Here is a 13,057-nt window from a genome sequence, read left to right on the forward strand (position 1 = left end):
CAAAATTCATTGCTTTTCATTCCCTGGCAATGGCGCCAAAAACAGGATGCCAATACCATGGTTTCTATATAATGTTTCACAACTTCGCACAGCTAACCAGCAAGTGCACTGGGTCATCCAAGTAATACCTTACGTGAGTAAGGGTCGATCCCACGGAGATTGTTGGTATGAAGCAAGCTATGGTCACCTTGTAAATCTCAGTTAGACAGATTAAACCAATTGATTATGGATTTTAATAAATAAATAATAAACAGAAAATAAAAAGGGATAGAAATACTTATGTAAATCAATAGTGGAAATTTCAGATAGGCGTATGGAGATGCTGTGCTCCTCTTGAATCTCTACTTTCTTATTACATTCATCCAATCCTTCTTACTCCTTTCCATGGCAAGCTGTATGTAGGGCATCACCATCATCAATGGCTACTTTTAATCCTCTCGGGAAAATGGTCCTATGCTCTGTCACAGCACGGCTAATCATCTGTCGGTTCTCAATCAGGTTGGAATAGAATCCATTGATTCTTTTGCGTTTGTCATCACGCCCAGCCTTCAGGAGTTTCAAGCTCGTCACAGTCATTCAATACCGGAATCCTACTCGGAATACCACAGACAAGGTTAGACTTTCCGGATTCCTAGGATCCTACTCGGAATACCACAGACAAGGTTAGAACTTCCGGATCCCCATGAATGCCGCCATCTATCTAGCTTATACCACGAAGATTCTGTTGGGGAATCTAAGAGATATGCGTCCAGCCTAGAGTAGAACGGAAGTGGTTGTCAGTCACGCGCGTTCATAGATGAGAATGATGATGAGTGTCACGGATCATCACATTCATCAAAGTTAAGTGTAACATATATCTTGGAATAAGAATAAAAGAGAATTGAATAGAAAGTAATAATAATTGTATTGAAACTTGAGGTACAGCAGAGCTCCACCGTTGAAAATACATAAGTGAAAGGTTCAGGCATGGCCGAATGGTGTGCAGAAACTCCACCGTTGAAAATACATAAGTGAAAGGTTCAGGCATGGCCGAATGGTCAGCCCCCATGATCTGAGAACTATGTGCCCCCAGATGTTCTTTACATCTAAAGTGATAAAAAAGATGTCTAATACATTAGTTAAATGTCCTATATATACTAGACTAGCTACTAGGGTTTACATGAGTAAGTAATTGATGCATAAATCCACTTCCGGGGCCCACTTGGTGTATGCTTGGGCTGAGCTTGATCTATCCACGAGCTGAGGCTTCTCTTGGAGTTGAACTCCAAGTTATGACGTGTTTTGGGCGTTCAACTCCAGATCATGACGTGTTTCTGGCGTTTAACTCCAGACAGCAGCATGTACTTGGCGTTCAACGCCAAGTTACGTCGTCAATTTCCGAATAAAGTATGGACTATTATATATTGCTGGAAAGCTCTGGATGTCTACTTTCCAACGCCGTTGAGCGCACGCCATTTGGAGTTCTGTAGCTCCAGAAAATCCATTTCGAGTGCAAGGAGGTCAGATTCCAACAGCATCAGCAGTCCTTTTGTCAGCCTTTTTCAGAGTTTTGCTCAAGTCCCTCAATTTCAGCCAAAAATTACCTGAAATCACAGAAAAACACACAAACTCATAGTAAAGTCCAGAAATGTGAATTTAACATAAAAACTAATGAAAACATCCCTAAAAGTAGCTTGAACTTACTAAAAACTACCTAAAAACAATGCCAAAAAGCGTATAAATTATCCGCTCATCACAACACCAAACTTAAATTGTTGCTTGTCCCCAAGCAACTGAAAATCAAATAGGATAAAAAGAAGAGAATATACTATAAATTCCAGAATATCACTGAATATTAATTATAATTAGATGAGCGGGACTTGTAGCTTTTTGCTTCTGAACAGTTTTGGCATCTCACTTTTTCCTTTGAAGTTTAGAATGATTGGCTTCTTTAGGAACTTAGAATTTTGGATAGTGTTATTGACTTTCCTAGTTAAGCATGTTGATTCTTGAACACAGCTACTTATGAGTCTTGGCTGTGGCCCTAAGCATTTTGTTTTCCAGTATTACCACCGGATACATAAATGCCACAGACACATAACTGGGTGAACCTTTTCAGATTGTGACTCAGCTTTGCTAAAGTCCCCAGTTAGAGGTGTCCAGAGCTCTTAAGCACACTCTTTTGCTTTGGATCACGACTTTAACCACTCAGTCTCAAGCTTTTCACTTGGACCTTCATGACACAAGCACATGGTTAGGGACAGCTTGATTTAGCCGCTTAGGCCTGAATTTTATTTCCTTGGGCCCTCCTATCCATTGATGCTCAAAGCCTTGGATCCTTTTTACCCTTGCCTTTTGGTTTTAAGGGCTATTGGCTTTTTCTGCTTGCTTTTTCTTTTTCTTTCTATTTTTTCGCCACTTCTTTTTTTTTTCGCAAGCTTTTGCTATTCACTGCTTTTTCTTGCTTCAAGAATCAATTTGATGATTTTTCAGATCATCAATAACATTTCTCTTTGTTCATCATTCTTCCAAGAGCCAACAGTTTTAACATTCATAAACAACAAGATCAAAATTATGCACTGTTCAAGCATTCATTCAGAAAACAAAAAGTATTGTCACCACATCAATATAATTAAACTAAATTCAAGGATAAATTCGAAATTCATGTACTTCTTGTTCTTTTGAATTAAAACATTTTTCATTTAAGAGAGGTGAAGGATTAATGGTTTTTATTCATAGCTTTAAGACATGGTTACATACTAATGATCATGAAGTAGAGACACAAAACATAGATAAACACAACATTAAAAACCGAAAACAGAAAGAAATAAAGAACAAGGAATGAATCCACCTTTAGTGGCGTCTTCTTCTTGAAGGACCAACAATGTCCTTAAGCTCTTCTATGTCCCTTCCTTGCCTTTGTTGCTCCTCCCTCATTGCCCTTTGGTCTTCTCTTATTTCTTGGAGAATGATGGAGTGCTCATGATGTTCCACCCTTAATTGTTCCACATTGTGGCTCAAATCTTCTAAGGAAGTGTTGAGTTGTTCCCAATAGTTGTTGGGAGGAAAGTGCATCCCTTGAGGCATCTCAGGGATTTCTTGATGATGAGCTTCCTCATGCATCTCTTGAGAACCGTGAAGGGTCTCTCTTGCTTGCTCCATCCTTTTCTTGGTGATGGGCTTGTCCTCTTCAATGGAGATGTCTCCTTCTATGATAACTCTAGCTGAGTAACATAGATGGCAAATAAGGTGAGGAAAAGCTAGCTGTGCCATGGGTGAGGGCTGATGACAAGTCATCATATACCCATTTTTCAAGCTAATTTCACTTGTTTTGTTAGCATTTATGCACTTTCTTGCATCCTAAGTTAGTGATTTGGAGTGAAAATGCACAACTTCTCTAAATCAAGCAACCACCATGAAATTAATGATAAATCATGAGGTTTAAGCTAACTTTAATTGCATTTTAATTGATTTATAAGCCTCTTGAATTTAGTGATGCTTTGAGTGGTTGTTTGGTTTATTTTAGGTGAAGAAAAGAAAAGAAAATGGAAAGCGTGGCATAAAAAGTGTAGCCAAAGAAAGAAAAGCGTGGCCGAATCAAGAGGAGGCGTGCCGCATTATAATGGGGAAGCAACCTTGCCCTCCACAAGGGCAGAATGCCCTCTAGGAGGGCAGCATCAAGTGACCAAGCAAGCAAAGGCAACCCTGCCCTGCCCACTCTAAGGGCAGAGCACAAAATGGTGCCTTGGAGCCAAGAGAAGCAAACTCTGCCCTGCCCTTGTGGAGAGCAGGATCGGGCTCCATGAGAAAGAAATCCAAGGAAAAATAGCTCCCATGCAAGCCACAAGGTTCGAACCAAGAACCATGAGGAAGCCAAGCCTTGAGACCAAATAGCGTGCCAAGAAATCAAAAGAAAAAGTAGCGTGTTTGCAAGCCACCAGATTCGAACACGGGCCATGAGATTGGGAACCTTGCCCTGCCCTTGGCGCGGGCAGGGCAGCATTTGAAATTGGCGCATCACACACAAGACCTTGGCGCACCAACTCTGCTTCCTGGCGCACCAAACCATTCCTGCCCTGCCCTTGGCGCGGGCAGGGAGCATCCACGCGTCAACGTGCTTCGCGCGCACGCGCGCTCCTCAAATCTGGCCGTCCCACGCATCAACGTGCAGCACGCGCACGCGCGCTTCTCAATTCTGGCAGCACCAAGCGCAAGCACGCATCGCGTTCTGGCGCAGCAGCTTTCCCGCCCTGCCCTTGGCGCGGGCAGGGCAACCTCTGGCGCACCAAGCTCATGCCAGACACGCACCAACTCGCACCAGAATCGCACATGGCCGCACCAACTCCAAGCACCAAGCATCAATTTTCTGCCCTGCCCTCCACAAGGGCAGGGCAGCCTCCTGGGAGTGGTTTTTGGGCCAAAATTCAAATTAAAAATTGGTTTGAATTCATTTCTTCACCAATCCAAAAGCCCATCCAAATCCCATCATCCAAGAATAGAAAGTGTATAAATAGGACTTAGTTTGATGTAATTAGGACTTTTAGCTACCTTTACTTTTGAGCTTTGAAATTTTGGTTTTCATTCTGAATTTTTGAACTTCTTCTTTTGAGCTTTCTTGAGAGATTTGTCCGAGCACCAAGAGGATCAAAGGAGAATTGCTTGATCTCCTTCCTCAATTTCCTTGGGCAATTCTTCTCTTCTGTTTTCTGAGTATTGGGTGTGTGAAATTGGGGAAATTCTGTCCCAATTCCCATTCAAACTCTTTGCATTATATTTTCTGCATAATTCAATCCAAATTCTGTTCTTCTACTGCTTCATCTTTAATTTTCTGTCAATTGCTCAGTAACTTCAGATCTGGGAAGGAAATTGGGTTTTAGGCTCTGCTACCTAAGCCCTTGGGATCCTGAGATCACTTTTGGTTCCTCTGTGAACCTTTACTGCACTTTAATTTCCTTGCTGTTTAAATTTCCTGTTTGCATCCAATTCATTTCTGCTACCTTCTTTACTGCAATTTACTTCTTCTTGTTTAGATCCTGCAATCCCATTCCTCAATTCCCCTTTACATTCAGCAATTTATCTTTCTTGCCATTTAAGTTATTGCAATTTAAGTTTCTTGCACTTTAAGTTTCAGTCATTTACTTTCTTGCTCTTTAAGTTTCTGCACTTTTACTCTTCTGTTCTTTATTTTACTGCATTTCTCCCTTCCCCCTTTACATTTACTGTCATTTAATTTTTGATAAACACAAATCACTCAACCAAAACTTGATTCGCTTGACTAAACCACCCACTAAACTAAAATTGCTCAATCCTTCAATCCCTGTGGGATCGACCTCACTCATGTGAGTTATTATTACTTGGTGCGACCCGGTACACTTGCCGGTGAGTTTTGTGTTGGATCGTTTTCCACACCATCAAGTTTTTGGCGCCGTTGCCGGGGATTGAAATAGATTGACAATGATTAAGTGAAGTGGAGGTCTAGATTAAGCATTTTTCTTTTCTGATACTCTAACTCTTATTAACACATTAACTGTTGGAGTTTTTGCTTAAACTAACCAACCAAAACCTCATTCTAGCAATAGATTGAAGTTTTGTTAACTCTCTGGGTTTGTGCGTTTGTTGCTGTGTGTTTGTATGTCAGGTATAGGGAGATCCTCTCCTATCATTTCTGAAATTGATCCAAGGACTCTTCGGAGAATAAGAAGAGCAGAAAGAGGGAAGAATATTGTTGGAGAAGAAGAAGAATCTGAGGAGGAATTCCAAGATATGGAAGGAGATACTAGTCAACCAGGAGGAGGAGCCAACAATGACCAACAGAGAAGAGTCTTGGCTTCATACACATTTGCAAATGCTAGGCATTGTGGGAGTAGCATTCTTCCTCCCAATGTCAATGCAAACAACTTTGAACTCAAGCCACAACTCATAACTCTGGTGCAAAACAATTGTTCCTTCGGAGGAGGACCTTTGGAGGATCCAAACCAACATTTGTCCACCTTTTTGAGAATCTGTGATACAGTGAAGACAAATGGTGTACCCCCTGATAGCTACAAGTTGCTACTCTTCCCATTCTCTCTTAGAGATAAAGCCACTCAATGGCTAGAGACTTTTCCAAAAGAAAGCATCAACACTTGGGATGACTTGGTGAGCAAGTTCCTTGCTAAATTCTATCCACCTCAAAGAGTCCTAAGGTTGAAGACAGAGGTTCAAACCTTCACTCAATTGGAGGCCGAGAGCTTATATGAAGCATGGGAGAGATACAAGGCTCTATTGAGGAAGTGTCCACCAGAGATGTTCACTGAGTGGGACAAGCTACAAAACTTCTATGAAGGCCTCACTCTTAAAGCTCAAGAGGCTCTTGATCACTCTGCTGGAGGCTCTCTAAAACTCATGAAAACCACAGAGGAAGCTCGAAACCTCATTGATATGGTGGCCAACAACCAATATTTCTTTGCTCATCAAAGACAACGCCAACCATCACAGAGAAGAGGAGTCATGGAGTTGGAAGGAGTTGATTCAATCTTAGCTCAAAACAAGATGATGCAACAACAGATTCAACAACAATTTGAGCAAATGGCTAAGAGAATTGATGGCTTGCAAGTGGCAGCAGTGAGCACCACAAGCCAACCTCCAAACACTTGGGTACAAAGTGAAGAAACTCAAGAGGAGCAACAACAAGAGCAGGTTCAATACTTGCACAACCAGAATCAGGGAACAAATGAGGTTTATGGAGAGACTTACAATCCATCTTGGAAGAATCATCCAAACCTCAGATGGGGAGACAACCATAATCAAAACCAACAACCATGGCAAAGGAACACAGGCCAAAACAATTGGAAAAACACAAACCACAACCCCCAGCCAACTACTAACCAAAATTCATACAGAAAACCACAAAACAACTACCCAAATTCTAACCAATACCCACCCAATAACCACCCAACTACCCAAAACACTTACCTTCATCCATCAACACCCCAAAACCAACCCATCACACAAGATTCACAGAGAATCACCAATCTAGAAGTACTCCTGGAGAAACTAATGAAGAGCCAAGAATTGACAAACAAAAATCAAGAAGCTACCATGAAGAACTTAGAGAGGCAAATTGGCCAAATCTCTAAGAAGATCTCTGTTGAGAAACCATCAAGTTCACTACCTAGTGATACCATTCCCAACCCAAAGGAAGAATGCAAGGTGGTGCAACTAAGAAGTGGAAGGGTGTTAACAGACAGCAACCAAGGAGCAACCAAAGAGCTCATGGAAGATAACACTGAAGCCATCAACAAGGATAAGATAAGCAAGAATGCTCCAGAAAAACTCACAGAAGAAGATAACAAGCCACAGAATTTGAAGAAAGGAAAGAATATCTTGAAAGAACCAAGTCCAAAACAGCATCAAGTGGTGAAGAGCTCAACACCACCACTGCCGTACCCACAAAGATTTCACAAGGAAACAAAGGATCAGCACTTCCACAAATTTCTTGAGACTTTCAAGAAGCTGGAAATCAACATACCTTTGGCAGAGGCTTTGGAGCAAATGCCCCTGTATGCTAAGTTTCTAAAGGAGCTCATTAACAAGAAAAGGGATTGGAATGAGAAGGAAACAGTGATGCTTAGTGAGGAATGCAGTGCACTCATTAGAAAGGGACTCCCTCCCAAGCTTGAGGACCCTGGAGGTTTCTTCTTGCCATGCACTATCGGAAACCTGTTCATTAACAAAGGGATGTGCGATCTAGGAGCAAGCATAAATCTAATCCCATATTCTCTAGTGAAAAAACTTGGCATAAAGGAGGTGAAACCAACAAAGATGACTTTGGAATTGGTGGATCAATCAATAGTCCATCCTAAGGGGTTGATTGAGAACCTTTTAGTTAAGGTTGACAAATTCATTTATCCGGCAGATTTTGTGATTCTGGATTCTTCAAAAAATGGAAATGACTCCATAATACTCGGTCGACCATTTTTGGCCACTGTTAGAGCCATTGTGGACATAGAGCAAGGAGAATTAACTCTTAGGATGCATGAGGAGAGCATCATCCTGAAAGTTTTCCCAGAATTACAAAAGGATGAAGAAAAAAACAAAATGAGTGATGATCTCCCCCCAAAGCAATCAACTGAAAAGGAAGTGGAACAGATAAACAAACAGACACAAGAAGAAAAGGGGATTCACAAGGAAGCAGGGGTGATTAGCAGAAAGGAAGGCATCACAACTCAAGTAACTGCCAAGAAGGGAAGATCAACAAGCAAGAAAAAGGTGAAGAATAAGAAAAAGGCTCACAAAGGGTGGAAGAACAAGAAAATCCCAACTGAAGGATTTTCTAAGGGTGATAAGGTGCAGTTAATATACCAACAGCAGGGAGCAGAAGATTATTACACTGTCAACCAGATTCTTTCTTTTGAGCATGTGGAGATTGAACATCAAGGCACTCAGAGGAAGCTGACAGTGAGGGGTGACAAGTTGAGACACCACCAATTTCAACCACCCTAAAGGGAGGTCAATGTCAAGCTAATGACAATAAAAGAGCGCTTGCTGGGAGGCAACCCAACCTGAGGTAGTTTCTTTTCATAACTTTTCAATAAAAATGTTGAGTAATTGGTATGGATTGCAAGGAGCTAAGTTTGGTGTTGCACACCAAAACAATTTGAGGAAGAATGAAAACTTCTAAGTTTGGTGTTCCACCAAAAATATCATTTAATACATTCTCACCTCTTGCATGATTCTAACTCCAAGCAATCAACCACATTACTCAACTGTTAAATTGTTTTCTAGCTTTAATTCCATTAACCTTTAACAAGGATACATGGTTTCAAATATGGTTAACTTTGTACATCTGAGACAGTGGCAAAACAATTAAGTTTGGTGTTCACACACCAAAACAAATCCTGAAACCACACTCAGTTATGCTTACTAACCATATGATCAAGGGCTTGAGAAGCAAGCAACTTTGAGGATTATGCAGGACATGAATCAATAATTGAAGACACTATGCATTTTGACTCAAAGGGATCATAGCAGAAAGAAAAATCAAAGGGCTGCAACTACAAAGGTTATATCTGAACTTAACTCTTGCTGCTGTGTGATATTTTGAATTTGGAAACCATTATATGCCTTGCTAAAGTGTTCATCTAGTTACAAGTGAAATTGTTTGTGAAAATGATAAGTCTGCATAATGCTTGTAGCCATCACTCAGATTTAAATATTGCTTTGTTTCCCATATGCTTAAATAAAAGAGTTTGGTTTGAATTGAAAAGAGAAAAATCCAATGTTGCATGAGTATGAATGGAAGTTGGTGGTGGCACATGTGTTTGATTAAATGTATAACTCATGAAATAAATGTTGCATGATATCATTCTCATTCAATTATAAGTTAGCTTGCTGTTACATAGACCTTTATCAATAATGAAGCACCCTTGGTAACAAAAACAGAAAGAAAAGGAAGAAAGAAAAAGCCAAAATGGCAAGAAAAACAAAGAATAAAGGTTGGACACCAATGGTTTGGACCCTAGGACAAATGCCTGTGGTGTTCTTGTACTGAGATCTGCTTGGATGAGTAAATTCTAAGGGGTATTTTGAAACCCGGTCACTTAGATCAACTGATTTGGGATGGCCAATTGAAAATCCACAATAAAGAGCAACTTAGATACAAAGCACTTAGTGATCCAAAGAGATGCTGGGCATCAATGATCCTAGGAAGAATTAGTGAGCTAAGTGTCTGTGGTGGAAAGATGTTGAGCAAAATAAAAGAAAATGAAGCCAAAGGCTAAGCTGCAACATTTAACACCAAACCTCTTAAAGAAATAAAAGCTTGTTAAAGCATTGTAAACCAAGAAAAGTTACCAAGGGAGTGATCAAAAGGAGAGTCTTATAACAGCAAGTTTAGCAAACCTTGGATGCAAAATGTGTATTATGCAGCAGCAACAATAAATGAGTGTCATTGTCTGCATAAATGCCCCATGAATTGAAGTTCTGCTATCTGCATAATAAGGATTTATGTTCTTTTCTTATTTCATATCATTTACTCTTAGTTTTGATGCTTGCTTGGGGACAAGCAAGGTTTAAGTTTGGTGTTGTGATGACAAGTCATCATATACCCATTTTTCAAGCTAATTTCACTTGTTTTGTTAGCATTTATGCACTTTCTTGCATCCTAAGTTAGTGATTTGGAGTGAAAATGCACAACTTCTCTAAATCAAGCAACCACCATGAAATTAATGATAAATCATGAGGTTTAAGCTAACTTTAATTGCATTTTAATTGATTTATAAGCCTCTTGAATTTAGTGATGCTTGAGTGGTTGTTTGGTTTATTTTAGGTGAAGAAAAGAAAAGAAAATGGAAAGCGTGGCATAAAAAGTGTAGCCAAAGAAAGAAAAGCGTGGCCGAATCAAGAGGAGGCGTGCCGCATTATAATGGGGAAGCAACCTTGCCCTCCACAAGGGCAGAATGCCCTCTAGGAGGGCAGCATCAAGTGACCAAGCAAGCAAAGGCAACCCTGCCCTGCCCACTCTAAGGGCAGAGCACAAAATGGTGCCTTGGAGCCAAGAGAAGCAAACTCTGCCCTGCCCTTGTGGAGAGCAGGATCGGGCTCCATGAGAAAGAAATCCAAGGAAAAATAGCTCCCATGCAAGCCACAAGGTTCGAACCAAGAACCATGAGGAAGCCAAGCCTTGAGACCAAATAGCGTGCCAAGAAATCAAAAGAAAAAGTAGCGTGTTTGCAAGCCACCAGATTCGAACACGGGCCATGAGATTGGGAACCTTGCCCTGCCCTTGGCGTGGGCAGGGCAGCATTTGAAATTGGCGCATCACACACAAGACCTTGGCGCACCAACTCTGCTTCCTGGCGCACCAAACCATTCCTGCCCTGCCCTTGGCGCGGGCAGGGAGCATCCACGCGTCAACGTGCTTCGCGCGCACGCGCGCTCCTCAAATCTGGCCGTCCCACGCATCAACGTGCAGCACGCGCACGCGCGCTTCTCAATTCTGGCAGCACCAAGCGCAAGCACGCATCGCGTTCTGGCGCAGCAGCTTTCCCGCCCTGCCCTTGGCGCGGGCAGGGCAGCCTCTGGCGCACCAAGCTCATGCCAGACACGCACCAACTCGCACCAGAATCGCACATGGCCGCACCAACTCCAAGCACCAAGCATCAATTTTCTGCCCTGCCCTCCACAAGGGCAGGGCAGCTTCCTGGGAGTGGTTTTTGGGCCAAAATTCAAATTAAAAATTGGTTTGAATTCATTTCTTCACCAATCCAAAAGCCCATCCAAATCCCATCATCCAAGAATAGAAAGTGTATAAATAGGACTTAGTTTGATGTAATTAGGACTTTTAGCTACCTTTACTTTTGAGCTTTGAAATTTTGGTTTTCATTCTGAATTTTTGAACTTCTTCTTTTGAGCTTTCTTGAGAGATTTGTCCGAGCACCAAGAGGATCAAAGGAGAATTGCTTGATCTCCTTCCTCAATTCCCTTGGGCAATTCTTCTCTTCTATTTTCTGAGTATTGGGTGTGTGAAATTGGGGAAATTCTGTCCCAATTCCCATTCAAACTCTTTGCATTATATTTTCTGCATAATTCAATCCAAATTCTGTTCTTCTACTGCTTCATCTTTAATTTTCTGTCAATTGCTCAGTAACTTCAGATCTGGGAAGGAAATTGGGTTTTAGGCTCTGCTACCTAAGCCCTTGGGATCCTGAGATCACTTTTGGTTCCTCTGTGAACCTTTACTGCACTTTAATTTCCTTGCTGTTTAAATTTCCTGTTTGCATCCAATTCATTTCTGCTACCTTCTTTACTGCAATTTACTTCTTCTTGTTTAGATCCTGCAATCCCATTCCTCAATTCCCCTTTACATTCAGCAATTTATCTTTCTTGCCATTTAAGTTATTGCAATTTAAGTTTCTTGCACTTTAAGTTTCAGTCATTTACTTTCTTGCTCTTTAAGTTTCTGCACTTTTACTCTTCTGTTCTTTATTTTACTGCATTTCTCCCTTCCCCCTTTACATTTACTGTCATTTAATTTTTGATAAACACAAATCACTCAACCAAAACTTGATTCGCTTGACTAAACCACCCACTAAACTAAAATTGCTCAATCCTTCAATCCCTGTGGGATCGACCTCACTCATGTGAGTTATTATTACTTGGTGCGACCCGGTACACTTGCCGGTGAGTTTTGTGTTGGATCGTTTTCCACACCATCAAGGGCTTGTCGGCTATTTTGTAGATTTCATTGGAGATGACCTCATGAACTTCTACTTCCTCTCCAATCATGATGCCATGAATCATGATGGCCCGATCCACAGTAACTTCAGATCGGTTGCTAGTGAGAATGATGGAGCGTTGAATGAACTCCAACCATCCTCTAGCTATAGGCTTGAGATCCAGTCTTCTTAATTGGACTGGCTTGCCTTTGGAGTCTCTCTTCCATTGAGCTCCTTCCACACATATGTCCATAAAGACTTGGTCCAACCTTTGATTAAGGTTGACCCTTCTAGTGTAGGGGCGTTCATCTCTTTGCATCATGGGCAAGTGGAATGCCAACCTCACATTTTCCGAACTAAAATCTAAGTATTTCCCCCGAACCATTGTGAGATAATTCTTTGGACTCGGGTTCATACTTTGATCATGGTTTCTAGTGATCCATGCATTGGCATAGAACTCTTGAACCATTAAGATTCCGACTTGTTGCATGGGGTTGGTTAGGACTTCCCAACCTCTTCTTCGGATTTCATGTCGGATCTCTGGATACTCATTTTTCTTGAGCTTGAAAGGGACCTCAGGGATCACCTTCTTCTTTGCCACAACATCATAGAAGTGGTCTTGATGGCTCTTGGAGATGAATCTTTCCATCTCCCATGACTCGGAGGTGGAAGCTTTAGTCTTCCCTTTTTCTTTTCTAGAGGATTCTCCGGCCTTAGGTGCCATTGATGGTAATGGAAAAACAAAAAGCTTATGCTTTTACCACACCAAACTTAAAATATTGCTCGTCCTCGAGCAATAGAAGAAAGAAGAGAAGAAGAAGAGAATATGGTAGAGAGGAAGAGATGTAGGTTCGGCCTAGGTGAAGAAGAAGGGGTTGTGT

This window comes from Arachis stenosperma, chromosome 1, assembly GCF_014773155.1.
Source record: "Arachis stenosperma cultivar V10309 chromosome 1, arast.V10309.gnm1.PFL2, whole genome shotgun sequence".
Classification (NCBI taxonomy): domain Eukaryota; kingdom Viridiplantae; phylum Streptophyta; class Magnoliopsida; order Fabales; family Fabaceae; genus Arachis; species Arachis stenosperma.